Source organism: Trachymyrmex septentrionalis, unplaced genomic scaffold (genome assembly GCF_001594115.1).
Source record: "Trachymyrmex septentrionalis isolate Tsep2-gDNA-1 unplaced genomic scaffold, Tsep1.0 scaffold37, whole genome shotgun sequence".
NCBI classification, from domain to species: Eukaryota; Metazoa; Arthropoda; class Insecta; order Hymenoptera; family Formicidae; genus Trachymyrmex; species Trachymyrmex septentrionalis.
In genome coordinates this window covers 2,861,835-2,870,813 of record NW_017305536.1, presented here as the reverse complement: position 1 = coordinate 2,870,813, position 8,979 = coordinate 2,861,835, and the positions used below count along the sequence as shown (strand labels likewise).

Genomic DNA, 8,979 nt, shown 5'->3' with positions numbered 1-8,979 from the left:
TCACGCGAAAGTATCAACTTTTAAATTTAAAATGCACTTTGCCTCGTTTCAATATCATTTTTCGTTTTCGATATATATTAATTTGAATATAAATAGCTCTCTTTTTTCATGTAATGATGCATGTATTTGAATTGCTACATCTCGAAAACGAAAAATCATATCAAAACGAAATAAAATGCATTTCAAAGTTGATACTTTCGCGTGATACACGAAACTTAAAAATAAAATTTGCTGCTACAATGTTATAAAAAATCTTTAAAATTATTGTGTTTTGCATCTTTAAGTAACGTTCGGCAGGCAAAAATACATCTGAAATGATTGTTCACATTTTGCGATATAAAAAAAGGATTAAATTTTGTTGTTCCGTATAATTTTTTATCAAGCTGACAAATATTTTTTCCTCTTTTCTAGGAAACGTAATTTTTGGAGTTGTGTCACTTTTGAAATAAGAGGTGAAGATAATTAATATTTGCGGCTAATATATCACAATTGCTAACAGGCGTTTTGTTTATATTCACGTTGTATACGTAGACTAACTACAACATTTTTTTGCTAAGAATTATACACGTATAAAACTTCCTAATTAGAGATATGCGTTATTAATTAAAAAAAAAAAAAATATATATATATACAATATAATTTTCAAGATGAATTTTTAAAAAATATTGAAAATATAATACCTATTTTGTTAAAGCAGTAATTTTACATAAACGTATTCCTTCTATCGGAATAAACGGAATGATAATAAATGAATAGATTGTCAGAGAGGGCAAATTGCGCGCGTGGAATTACAGGTTCATACCTGCGTGCAAAGCGCACAACTCGTCAATCACCCGTGCGGTTTTAAAGATCCCGACGTCTGGAGCGTACCGAATAAAGGGAGACGGTAAATCTGTCGTGGATATGGGCAGTCACGGCGGCAGCACTGTGCAGCCGCCCATTATTCATTGGCTTAAGCTGAGCACCGAACGGCTAATGAGGCCGGCATACCGGCGTGTCCGTGGCGATCATAGCCGGTGGACAGGCATAATAATCCGGCAGAGATTGCCGATCGGCGAAACGTCTGTCGGCGTGGCACGGTAGCCACAGATGGAACCTCGATATGGCCAGCGAGAGTGCGTGAGTCGGGGTGAGAAAGAGAGACGGGAATGAAAGACCATTCCTGGAAGCCGTTAACTACGTCGTCGCGTCCTGACGCGTGTACCGATCCGTGTACGCGTTGCCGATTAAGGCCGCCACACGTCAGCCTGATCGATCGGACCCGAGAAACGGACCGCGATCTATTCCGCGGACGAACCACAGTCTCGCCGATTACGGCGGGATGTACGATCGTAGCGCGGTGTTCGCGAGTCCCTTTCCGTTTCTTTCTCTCTCTCTCTCTCTCTTCGATTTTCGCAATCGTCGTTTTATCCGTTAAAATGAAACCGCCGCAGAAAAATGAGACAAAACGGACACTGTTAGTCTTAAGCTCATTGATTGTTGATTTAATCCTCTGAAGCCGACACCAAAATCTGTTGCCGAGTCGCTGAGTCTGTGAGAGGTATTTGATATATATTAATTAAAAGACGTTAATTAATTTCCAAGAGACCAAAATGACGTAGTTCGTATAAAGGAGGATAATTACGAAGTTTATTTTAATAAGGAGCAATCAAAATTTGCAGATGTAACATCAAGAAAATTAAATTATTTGACACTTTTGTGTAAAGTGGCCATTGCTACAACAGTAGATAGCAAGAATTAAGAATTAATAATAAATTCAAATGTAATGTATTTTTTATTTTCACATTACATCACAGGGGAAGCTGAATTACCTTTACTCATCAGAATCTTTGTCGTCTAAACGATCACGGCACAGTGAATTCGTGAGACTTTATAGCTTCGGAGGGATATAATTGAGTGGGTTTAACAGGCTCATCCCAGTCGACACTAACTAAAAGTAGCATAATATCAATGTTACAATTTCGCACTCAACAATGTAACTGTTATGTAACACCACGTGTTGTATTACATTTATATTGTTGAGCGCCAAAGTTATAACATTTAACGTTTTACGTTATTGTTAGTTTACGCCGACTGGGACATCAGCTCGACGGAGCTGAAAGTAATAACGTGAACGCATCGGGATTTGTTTGTAAAGTTACGATGTACGGAGGTGTGTATTTTTTTTTTTCTTTTTTGGTCACGTCAAATGTCGAGTTTGTCCCTAATCGGTCGTGGCACATCCACGACCGGCCTGGCAGCGCGCTCGCGTATGGTTAGGCGGCGATAACCATACGTCAGCCTCGAAGTTAGGGTCGGCTCGGAAGGTGAAATACGCGTCACGATCAATCGTCGTGAAATTGCAGTTTTCTAAAATTTTTTCCGGGGCCAGCGTCATGGCGAGAATATATACGGCCGGCGATCTCCCGGTACGCGGTGGTGAAAGGGATAAGACGTGTGTGGCGGGCGCATTTTACGACCGTGTTTCCCATCGGGCACCCTAGGCGAGCGAGAGGCTCTGGCGCGCAAACGTATCTCTTCTAAGATGAGTCCGGGCGATCATTTTCGCTCTCTGCGCGCGCGTCCCGCTGTTGCGCGAGAACGTCTGCCATTTCATCTGTCAGGAAGGCAGTCCCTCGGTTTTGCACACGTAGACTCCCACCGTTATAGCATTCTGCATCCTGCGAGCGAAATAACGCGCAATGGAGCGTGTCTCGGGAGCTTTCCCCCCTTTCGTTTCCTCGCGGAGGAATACGTTTAACTATAAACGCTGCGATAAATTTCTCTTGGTTGCTTCTCTCAGTTAAAATTTCGACTGATTTATACAATGACGAATCACGCAACAGGGAAGCGACAAAGCTCCATCATCACGGGAGGGGGGAGGGAGAGGGGGGGGGAAATTAGCGTAAATCGATGTCGTTTACGATACCGTCACGTAATACGTTATTACTTCGTTACTCATGTCCGTTCATATGCCGTTATGTTGTCATAAGGGCAAGTGCGATGAATGATATAAAACGGCACTACATATGTTCTACTACACTGCATATTTCATTCGCCTCTTACACGACCCGACATATCGATCGCGTCGCGAGATATGTTGAGTTACTTGTGCAAAAGTCGTTTTCAGCTTCTCGCGCTATAAATCGGGAACGAGTATATCTCAATCTTCGCAAAAAGTGTAATATAAAATTCTTCACAATGTAATCTTTTATAAGACATATTGTATAACATAAAATAATGCATGTTAAATATTTGCGATTATATTTTACCGGTTTTTTTTAATTACAAAATACTATTGGATGCGCGAGGATAGTATGATGTATTATAATATAAAATTTATTACAGAAATGCTGACGGATGTAGGATAAAATATGTGTCTAAATATGTGTGATTTTATTTTATTATTTGCATCTTTTTTCGGTCGAAATAAAGTATTATTGGCGATTATAACTCTGAATATATGAGGGTACGGTGTAAATAAAAGAATACGATGTAATATATAAAATTCGTTACAATGTGTAACCTTTCGTAAGTTATAATGTGCGGTAAATATATTGTATATTCTAAACGTGATCATATTTTACCTTTTGTCGGTCCCAAAATACCACTATTGACGATTACATGGCAGTGAGTGTTTGTTACCTGCGAAGTTCTCAGATGTCCAGAGCAAACTTTGCCGAGTTTTTATTCTCTGAATTTTATTCATTTTTCGTTCGGCAACACAAAAGCTCTCTAAGAAATTAGCAACGGGTATCGGACGGAACCGGGGAAAATGTCCGGCACGAGGAAGTAAATCTCATTGTGTGCTTGTATACCGTGGTCATTAGTCATGACCTTTGTACGGATGAATGAGAAGATTAACTGGTAGGCGTTTAGCGTGGGCGGGCAGCTGAGGATCGTCCCTTGACGTTCACGAGCACCTGGAGAATCCACGCCGGTGAAATTACGGCGGAAACGAGAGAGGCAGAGGGTGGAAAACGCGCGCGGAGGGATGGACGCAGGACAGGATACCCCCGGTGCGGTCTGCTAATGAGAACCACCGCGGGACATTCGTCTTTCATGCCGGACACGTTGACACATTTCTGCCCTCTCGGCAGGAATGGAACAAGACGCACAACCCAAGAGCATCTGCCACGCGACAGTTCTTGTCTCGTCGTTTCCGAAACGAGCGCTTTAACCAGTTGACGGCGTGATATCCCGGTGCAGATATTTCGCCTGTCTTATTCGATAATTTATGTTTCCTCCTCGCGCGCCCAATGCGCACTGTCAAAATGGATTCCGAACGATCTCTGGATCAATGTCCGCGTGTCCTTAACTGCACGCTTGCGAATTTAAACCCCTCCCCGTTGTCTTTGAACGATACTTGGTTAACATTGGATTTTTTTAAATTGTGCAGATATGGCATAAAAATTGATCTTGAAACTTTTTTTACTTGTAACTTTTTAGATTATAACGCTGCGTTGTGATAAAAAAGTGACATAAGTCATAAAAGCAATTTTTAGATAACAAAGGGAAATCGATCCGAAAGGCTAATATATTATTGTGGAAAAATGACACATGTGTCAGCATATCATGTGTACGGACAAGTGTCATAACTTTGATAAGAGACGAAAACACAATCCTACATTAGAATCGCAGGATTCGAATATTGAAAATTTGTGCAATAATTTTAAAGAATATATGAATCTCTTACTTCAAAAGTGACACAACTCAAAACATGATTTCTGATTGATTACCATGAATGAGTTAAGTTAAACGTTACCCTATCAATTATCGAAAGTAAATTAATTTAACTTTATGAAAAAACGTATGTTAAAACTAAAAAACATGATTAAAAAAAATTGTCAAAATTATCATAACTAAAGGAAGATAATTTTTTAACAGTTGTGAAACAAAAATAATAAGAATGATTTTTGATTACTTAAGAATATATATATTCTTTTTATCGATTATTTGATTATCGAATTTTTTGTCAAGTTGAAAAATAATTTTTCCTCTTTCCTGGAAAACTTAATTTTTTTGAGCTGTCACTTTTGAAGTAAGAGAATGACATTATAATTAAAAATCTAATATGAAAAGAAAACTAACAACAATAAAATGCTGAGAGTAAAAATTTCAATATCAACCAGAAAAACTTATGGAACCAATCAATTCAATTTCATTCTTACTTCTTATTATAGTAACGTCCAGAAAATTTAATGTTTGGCCTTCTAATTCCAAAATGAATTGGATCAAGTCAGTTGTATAGAATTTAAAATATTTAATATTTCTTGTGCTCTATTTTGAGGAACTGCTGTGATACGATGTTGACCACTTATCTTAGATAAAACGCTAAAGGGTTACTAAAGATAACCTCCAATGATGGGTGCTTTCCAGCAAGGACACAATCGGACACTGTGTAACATAGTGAATCATTTTATCCTTGTTTAATGTAGGCAAACAACAAGGATGTAATGATTCACTGTGTCTGACTATCTCCTTGCTGGAAAGCACTAGATCTCTCCTTCAAATCACTCAATATCTAATTCGCGATAATGAGAGATAACTGAGCCGATGGGCGTTCTAAAAATCTGTTATAGATAACATTGTCAAAAGTAAAATAAGTGAAATTGAAAATTAGTGAGATAGGCTCTCTTTAGGAATGTCAGTTATTTGAAATAACCTCCCATATATATATTTTAACTATATTATTAAAGAAAGTAAAATTTTACATATTATATTTCTATTACTATTCTAAAACATTATTCCCCAATTCAGAAAGAATTTTAAAAACGTTTACTAAAAAAATTGCTAATTCTGAGCTGTGCCACTTTGCTATCATGCACGCCGATATGGTACCGTATTCTTGGTTACGTTTATGAAGTTTCAATTTAACGAAACGTGTGTTTCATTTTCTTAATTTCGTTAGAAATACCTTTTATTAATGAATACTGAAAACCTGATTGTGCACGACTACCTCTCTTCTATTTCGTGTCGCATAATCGCCGTTTAAATTGAAACTTCACAAACGTTCCAAGAATACGACGTTGCAATACACGTGAAGCTCTCGTGAGCACTTAGCGTCTTACGATCGTCGTTTGACCGTTACTTACAAAGTAGGCGAAACTCGAGCTCGCATTGTTACCGCAGGCAGGCATGGTTACCGGGGCTTCGACCATCGCCGATGAAAGACGACACGCTGTCTGGCTATTCTGGGCAGAAGTCCGAGACTCGCAGAGACATAATTTCTCTTTATTAGATACAGCGTGTCGTTCTCCAAGGTGGATAAAAGGAAAATAAAGCCAAATTCTTTTGATATCGGAGAGGGTATCGCCGGGACCGGGGAGAGATAGGCGCGTAACAAAAGGGGAGGAGGGGAGGGGGGGTACATTTTCTCGGTGAAATGTCGTCTTACCCTTGGACTAATACTGGCGGGCAGTATTAGCCGGCGGCATCTTGATATCATCCGGCGAACTTGCCAACTCCTTTATACAGACATTTATTTCCTGGCGTATCTGTTACAGCCAAGTGGCGGTCTCGCAGATTGCGCTACTTTGCTCTGTGCCGACCCATTCTGGATCCTCCTCTCTCCGCCGATTTTCAAAGGACTTGGAGAAAACATAATCGTAAGTCATTCGTTATGGCTACGAAATAGCAATTACTTCGCTCGTATGAAGACAATACGTTCTCGGTAATGGATGCACGAGTTATATTTGAATCGTACTTTGCGAGTGTCGTTAACTGCATAATATAGTTAATACAGTCTGTCTTCTAGAGAATTGTTAAACACATGTACATAATTTTTTATGCGCCACTTTCGTCAACGAAGACATCTGCATTGATACTCGAACTGAAACGCGACGTTGCACATTGGCACTATTTGTAACTATGTAGTCATATCTCGACCTAGATATCCGATTCGTGTCTCGCTCAAAGCGTTTTCAGCAAAGACGAGGAGAGCTAAACCGTACATCGTCCTAAAGCGGCCTCTAACTCCTCCGGCGACCTCTCCGGCTTTATGCCAGCGAGAACAGCCAACTATATGCCACGCAAGAAAACACAAACTTTATATGTTACGGCGAAACTGCCGCATCGAGGAAGGGGAACAAAAGACCCGCGCGGAGACATTACGGAAGAGGAAAATACGTGGCGGCTGGCTGCTGCAAGGGGCTCGTAAAGAAGGAACGTAGAGCACTGTGGTATAACGTCGAGGACAACGTTTATACGCGAGCGCTTTTCTCGCCACTTTTCCCCGCCTTAAATTGTTTCGTTGCGGCTTTAATCTTTGTGTTACCAAGCGCCAGTCGAGCATTTTTACGAAAATAAGATACGCGGATCGTAAACACGGTTGCACCTTTCGACTAGTGTTTCACGGAAAATTGACGGCTCTCCGGCAGGAGATCGATAGTTGAAATTGCTGAAATTGAAACTTTCTTCTAGTGCATGTTCCTCTCTAAAAAAAGATCATCGTACTGTTAAATATTAAAAAAAGCAATGGTAACCCAATCCCTTGAGTTAAATAACATGTTGTTATTTTCAACTTCCATTGTGCGTCCAAATTTAAACCACAATCTACTTCTGTGATTAGTTTTTAAAAATGAAAAATGTCTATATTAACGTATGCACTTAGGAAATTAGTAAATAATAAATTGGATTGAGTTCAATTTAATATATTTTCTGAAGTTAAATCGATTTAATTCCATTGTTTTATAGTTAAATTGATGATATATTTCAGTAAACTCCAACTGAAAGTAACATAACATGAAAATTATAATTCACACTTAACAATATAAGTGTAATATAATATATGTACGTAACAGTTATATTGTTCAGTGTGAAATTATACCATTGATTTTATGTTACTTTTAGTTGATGTTTACTAGAGGATGGAGTATTAGGAGGATTACTGGCGACCTCTGTAGAAATGATTAAAAACAATTTAAATTTAGTATAATTTAATTTTATTATGAATTTAACAGTGCAGATTTGATCCTCTTTTACCGAAGATATCTTTCCAAAAAAATCGGAGGAAAATTAACGAGTGCAGAAGACGGAGTTTAAAAAAAAGTCGTCAAAATTTCAGGGATGGGAAATAACGCCGTTATTTTTACTTTGAAAATAACGGTTTGGCAATGACGTTGTAATTTTTATAACGGTAACGATAACTAACTAAAGTCTAAGATTGGAAAAGTAATTTATCATCATTACGCGTTATTTATTGGAAGAAAAAAGGAAAAAAAAAAATAACTCGTTACATGTTAACGAGTTAAAATGAGGGCGTAAAAGTAACACGTAATGGTGATAAGTTACTTTTCAAAAATGACTTGCCCAACCTTTTACTTAGTTATCGTTATCGTCGTAAAAAATTGCAACGTCATTACCAAATCGTTATTACAAAAAGTAACGGTAAAAGTAACGAAGTTACTTCTCATCCCTGTAAAATTTGGCTGGCCGAAGATTTAGTAAAAAGCTGAAGCCTCCGGTTGAAAACCGAAGAGGAGGTGGCAATCGTAAGTGCGCATGTATGTACACGCGGCGCGCAACCACTCTTGATAAACAAGAAAAGTGCCGGTTACGGAGAGTCGATGGCACCAGTTTCCCGTTTCGACTTATGTGTGTGTGTGTTTTTTTAAATATTTTTATTCCATTCTAATCGGTGGTGGCGACAAACGCAGCGGAAACCGAGTCACCCGTCGGCGTGTCGCCGCGATTCCCGGCCACCTGTCCCCGATGAACTTCCCTTCGGCGCATCCTGTACACGTGTAGAACGTATCCTGCCGCCCTGCTGCGGGTAACAGAGTATTTGTTAATGCCCGTGCGCGATCAGCGTGCGGCCTTCGTGCAAACATGTCAACTTGTCGCGCCGCAGTGACTCCGCACGCGGACAGGGACAGTCGGCGGGGCCGCTCGGTCACTGTTGCATGTCACGACACTGTTGCTATTTAGCCTTCCATCACTCCTGTCTTTTATGCCACTCACGTGACACGTGCATTACCGACTCTTGTGGAAGCCGCTTTC

At 39.5% G+C, this 8,979-nt stretch overlaps 1 long non-coding RNA gene across 1 annotated transcript; it reads left to right on the top strand.

Annotated features, from left to right (window-relative positions):
• The first annotated feature begins 1,946 nt into the window (after window positions 1–1,946).
• On the top strand, window positions 1,947–7,806 carry LOC108750590. Its single transcript, XR_001939444.1, has 3 exons — window positions 1,947–2,017; window positions 5,679–5,681; window positions 7,795–7,806. It is a non-coding gene; the product is annotated as an uncharacterized LOC108750590 (long non-coding RNA).
• Window positions 7,807–8,979: the final 1,173 nt, after the last annotated feature.